Source organism: Belonocnema kinseyi, chromosome 6 (genome assembly GCF_010883055.1).
Source record: "Belonocnema kinseyi isolate 2016_QV_RU_SX_M_011 chromosome 6, B_treatae_v1, whole genome shotgun sequence".
NCBI classification, from domain to species: domain Eukaryota; kingdom Metazoa; phylum Arthropoda; class Insecta; order Hymenoptera; family Cynipidae; genus Belonocnema; species Belonocnema kinseyi.
The window spans coordinates 33,375,439-33,381,758 of record NC_046662.1 but is presented as its reverse complement, the minus strand read 5'-3'; the positions used below and the strand labels follow the sequence as shown (position 1 = coordinate 33,381,758).

General features: G+C 28.2%; 1 protein-coding gene across 9 annotated transcripts in view; it reads right to left on the bottom strand.

Moving 5' to 3' along the window:
* Positions 1-6,320, bottom strand: part of LOC117174174 (bromodomain adjacent to zinc finger domain protein 2B-like) — a 228,757-nt gene that overhangs the window by 46,915 nt on the left and 175,522 nt on the right. The gene's annotated exons all lie outside the window — the stretch shown is intronic.

The window sequence follows — 6,320 nt, the reverse complement described above, 5'->3', positions numbered from 1 at the left end:
ATGAACAATTTTTGCAAAATTCAAAATTTTGCTCAAAACGCTTCGGAAAAATTCAGGCGTATTTCTCGGCTGATTACAAGACTTTTTATTTTTGACAAATTTTCCGAAAAGCGCATAGTTTTTCAATAAAAAATTTTCATAGTTCTAAGCATCGTGTAAGAATAAAATGATTCACGAATATCTATCGTCCGTCTGCCGCAAACAAAGTTTACGTTGCCCAACTATCACCAACGTGGAGGTCGCCGAATATCGATAGTCTCTTGTTTTTTTTTAAGGGATTTTATATATTTTTTTTTACATTTTTTTATTTTTTTTTATGGAGAATTTTTTTCATTTCAGATTTCAAAATTTTGAATTTTTTGAATTTTGCAAAAGTTGTTCATATGCAAAATACAAAATTTTGCTCAAAACGCTTCGAAAAAATTCAAGCGTATTCCTTGGCTGATTACAAGAACTTTTTATTCCTGATGATTTTTCCAAAAAGCGCATCGTTTATTGTAAAAAAATTCATGAATGTTTTCACAAAAATTTTGCCATTAAGACGCCATTTTGAAAATACTAAAACGAAAAATCGATCTTTGAACCATGGATTCTCAAAGTTTAGACATTTATTCCACCCGTTAGTGAGATTCCAGGTTAATTACAGACTCGAAAAGCTTTGGAAAATGGTTCACAAAAAAAAAGAGGCACGAAAAATCACGTTTCTTTTTTGTTTAAACTGCATTTTGGGATAATAAATCAATTTTTTGAGGAATTTCATCGGCGCTGTCGGAAAGAGGAGATCTTAAACAATAAAAATATTTGTGTCTCAATTTTTTCTAGTGTCGAATAGTCTTAGTTATTGGCCGTTGAAAAGCAGTGTCCTGGTAGTGGCGTTTTGGCCGTTTAAGGGTTAATTTAAAATAAAGAGTACAGCAAGTCTCAAGTAAAATAAAAAATTATTATCATAAACTGAGGCAAAGCGACGCAGGGGGGGGGGGGTAAATCGGCGCACCCTTAATTCTATATTTAAAATGCGATAAAGTTATTTCTAGATTTTACAATTAATCCATTACAATAGTTGGTTGCAAGCTTCTATATTTTTCACCTAGAAAAAGCAAAGAACGTATTCAAAAACGCAGAATCAACGGTGCCCGTTTTACCCTACATGTGCCGCTTATCCCTAGATTACGGTAGCCTCTTTTTAATTATTTTTCATGACCTACAATCAGGATTCAAAATTAATAATTTCAAACTAATTCAATTTGGAACGTATTCAATCCAAAAAAATTTTAATTATGTTTCCAATTGAATCTTACACTTTTTAATTATGATTTTTTGAATTTCTTGATCTAAAATTAATCAATTTAGAAAGCTCTCAGTTAAAAATAGATTACTTACATTTTTTAATTTATTCTGGTTCCAACGCTTCTGATTATAAATTTTGTATTTCAAAAACTTTGAACAGCTAAAGGTTAAATTAATGAATTTTGAATCCTTCAAACTTAATATTACTAAAATTTTGAAGGGTTTTACATTTAGCTATTGTCTAATTTAAAAAGGGTAAATTTCCCTATTTGGAAAGCTTTAAATAAGAATTTTTCAATAATTGAGACTTCCAATTTTACCCCAATTCTTGAAGGATTCAATTACAAAATGTAAGGTTTCAAACTTTATAATCAATTTTGAACGCCCCAAACATTAAATTGATGAATTTCTGCCTAATCAGAAATCACATTAATTCAAAATTTCGAAAATATAACTTCTTACTTTAAAACTTTACAACGTCAGGGAATTTGAATGAGAATATGCAATTTCCACGACTTGCTTCTCGTTGAATATTCAATTTTTAATTCGATTATTTTAAAATATTAAATGCAAGGCTTAAATTTTAATTTGCATTTTGAAAAAAAGTGGAAAAAAAAAGAAAAGTTAAAAATTCGTTGACATGCTGAGAAAATTTAAATTAATGTAGTTTAAAAACGGAGGGCTTTTACAAAATATTTGTAAATTTTATATCAAACTCTTACCCCAGTAAAATATAAGAAACTAATAATTGAATTGTAATATCTCCTTCTAGAGCTAACCGGTAAAAGAAAAAACGCAAAAAATCTCTTAAACTGTGACTTGCTGAACTCGTATTTTTTATATCTATGGATTTTTTTAAATATCTACAAACTAAGAACTTGTAAGCTTAGGGTTCTAAAATTTTGTCGGAATATGTACCATATTTCATCATTGTAAAACCGAATAATAGTGCAAATATAACCTTATTTTCTTAAAGTAATACATACTTTGTCCTCCACTCACTTAGGTTTTTAAAAATACTGTATATATTCTGCCTTTCTTTCCAGGCTTTACAATATGATTACTCCAAAATCTAATTATAATTTGAAAAACATCACTTATTAGAATAAATCTTAAAATGAATGATTTTTTATTTAAAAAATTGATGAAATTACGAAGAGACGTTTATTTTACGTAACTTTAGAACTCTAATATGCTAAATATTTTAATCTTTCATGTATCGTGTCGGTAGGAAAAGGAAATTATTGGTACTCTACAACTAATAATATTCTCTCCAGAAATTTTCGTGGGTTAAAGTCTCCTTGATATTATAATTTGTACATGTTTGTTAACAATTAACATGCCTCCATAAAACCGAGAAACTACTTTTGTGAAATTTAAGACTTGCTCTACTCGTTTTTTAGGTACAACAATACGTTAGCCGCCAGTGAAAAAGCACTGAGAGAGAAAACGAAGAAAAAAGTTTTGTAAATTATCTCAGACCTTAAACCTTTAAAGAGAATTTATCTTCGAAGGGGAGAAAATCCTATAGAAATTTTTCTCTCTGAGGAAGTCAAGTTGTGCAAAAAAAGCAATGCTATTATAAATACTAATAGTCTAATTTATTTACAAAATTTTGGATAACTTTCCAGGTGAACATGACTTAAGAAATTGTATCCTATCTAAAAGAAAAAAAAATGGTGCAACGATATGTGTCGAAAATCTCGGAATCATTGTTGTTGAAAACCTGATTGGCTTGTCATTATTTAAAGTTGTTTTATTTTCGTGAAAAATTTGTATTTTTAATTTTTTTAGATTATATATCACAGAAAATTCACAAATGTTAACAATTTTAAGTTATTTTAGCGCTTTTCACTGAACAATTGTATTTCAAAACAAAAATCATTAGATTTCGAAAAAGATTTACAATTTTTCAATAACATTAGATTATGTTGATGTATTTCACCTGAAACTTATATTTTTAAGGCAAAAATCTTTATATTTTAATACAGTGGTTTCTGTTTGAAATAATAAAATTTACAAGTCTCGACAATATCGGATTCTGTTAAGTGTTTTTCGTCAGACGCTTTTAAATTTCTATTGAAAAATCAAGATTGAAAAAAATATGCATAATTTTTTAACATTTTCAGGTTACGTTGGCGTGACACCGAAAATGTACATTTTCAACAAAAAAAATTTATTATACTTTAAACCAAATTTATCATCTTTTAACGAATTTAAATCATGCTAGTATTTTGTATGGGAAGTTGATATTTTTAATTTAAAAAAACTTATAGTTCATAGAAGACTCACAACTTTTTAACCATTTTTGATGATGTTACACCAAAAATTGGTATTTTAAAACAAAAATCATTATCGTTTGAACTTGATTAAAACTTTTTAAACCATTTTGGATTATGCTAATGTTTTTTGTCGGAAATTGATACTTTTAGTGTAACAAAATATATATTTCAAACAATATTTACAACTTTGAACAATTTTAGGTTATATGAAGGCTTTACACCAAAAATATTTAAATATTTAAGATTATCATTCGTCATTAAATTCACACTTTTCGTACAGTTTTTGATTCTTTTGGCATTTTGTAGCGAAAATTGGTACTTTCAATAAAAAAAATCATTCTATTTCAAACAAACAAAAATCATTGAAAACATTTTTTAACGAAAAACGCTGATTTTAAAGAAAAAAATCAGTAGGTTTTGAAGAAGATTTACAATCATACACGATTTTTTGTTTTGTTAGCGTTTTTCGTCTAGAATTGCTAATAATAATAAAAACCATTAGATTTCAAAGAATAGATAATTGATTCTATGAAATACAACAATTTTGTATTAAAATTAATTTTATATTTTGATTTAAAAACTGTGTAAAGTGAAAAATAATCACGTGCGTAGCGCTCATTTCTTTTCTAATTAATTAAAAAAGTTAAATCATTGTTCTCCACTCTTTTGCTTTTCCATTTAAATTTTTAAAATACTTGAATATAAATGAATACTGCTGGTATTTTAAAAAGATATTCAAACAGCACTTAATTTCAGACATACACTGATGTTTTAAACTTTTCAATTACCCTGGAACTTTATAAAAATGTTTGAACCTATAAAAAGTCTTCTTGTGCAGAAAGGCTGAAATCTTATTGAAACTAGATCGAGCGAATGAAGAAAATACATGCATATACTTGAATATCAGAATTTTGACAAGGCGAGTCAAGACGAGAATGTAGAGTGAACACTGTATCGAAAAGAATAATAGAAGAAGAAGAAGAAGAAAAACATAAAATAAGACATCGATTGAAATCTTATCAAAGGTCAGCAACTGATACTACGAGATATTTATCTTTAACATTGTACCAACACCCAGAAAAACGATGATAACGAAGAGAAATGAAAAAATTGACGCCTCCATTCAATACCGCTCCACGTCGCGTTTTTAGGCGATGTTGAGCAGTATAGAATGGAGGCGTCGAAATGAAGAAAAGAAAATTCTAAATTAAAGCGCTCATGCGGGGCCAAGCAATAATTACCTATATATGCAAAAAATTCCACTTAATTTCGCTTAAGCTTACACATCTTAACAAAGTATACAGAAGTAATAGTGATTAATGAGAAGTATAAAATATTAACGTACATACGCATAAAGTACTTTGACTTGATGTAAAGATTGCGCGGAAACACGCAATTCGAGGAGGGAAAGAAAGTAATTCGCTGTTTTTTTTTTACTTGTATAGAGATATGCTTTAAACGTGGCATGCCTGCAATTTAGCTAGCTGTTATATGTATATAGTGACAGGAGAAGCTAGGCACAGAATAGTTTTTTGGCAGAATATTATCGTACCTACTTAAGTTTGGATTTTAACGAGCCATCCGACAATCTCAAAGCTCGAAACGCATTTGGCGTTTCTTCTTAGGCACTACTCTCACCTCAAATTTCAAATATACTTTGCCCCCCTTTTTTCGAAAAAAAGTCCGTATTTTTAGAAGGAAATATTACACGTTTTTCTGCCTTTGCCCATTTGTTATAGAAGCTGATGCCAGTAAGATCGAGTTTTAATCGATGAAACTTATAGTCTAGGGAAAAAAAGCTTCTGAAGATCAAGTATTGTTAAGTTTTCTCTGATATGACTTCGGAGTTCTATTTAGAAAGCAAGTGTAGCAAAGATTACTGACAAATTAGAGAATTTTGTAGTTGAATTTTTTGAATAGTTTAGAAAATAAATCATTCCTTGGGTTACTGTTTACGAGTTGGAGAATTCTTTCTAAGAAGTAGAATAATTTTTGAATGTGTGATGAAAAATTTGGGAGACTTAAGGATAATCCTTTCTAAATCAAATTCTTTTCATTTGGTTCTTTCAATAATAACAAATCTAAAAGTTTAAATTAAATTTTGATTCGAGAAATATTATAGTCTTTAATTTTTAGGAAAATAAATTAAAATTAAGCGTTATTTTAAAAGGGTCTAAATGAAAGGGCTCATATCTAGAAAGAATTATCTATATCATAGGAGCAAAATAATTTCCTACAAAATCAGAATGAAAAAGGTAAATTCTGAAAAATATTTTAGTAATAGCAAACAGTTTGTAAAATATACATTTGTTATTTTACTGCAGATTCTATACTGCAATTGCAAGTCTTGTATAGTTTCCAATTTTATGCTAATCATAACAAATATTGCAGATTATTAATTCTGGAACATTTTTTTTCCAATCATTTCTCAGACTAATAATTAAGTTAATAATTTAGTTCATAATCATGATAAAAATCAAGTTTAGCACAAATAAATTAATTTGAAATTTTTTAAAGTGTAAAATCTAGAATTATGAGATGTCGTTTCAACGTAATTATTGCAGGGTGACCGTTTTAATCGAGGAGAAAATTCTCAGTCATTTCCCGAGTCGTAAAAGTTTTACACAGTCATTGAAATAAAATAATTTGTGCTCTGAAAGCACACAAATCCTTCATTTATAGTAATAAAAACGGAACTGCAAACTAAAGCATTCAAAGTGGAATACTTCTGAATTTAAAAGTTTTAAAATT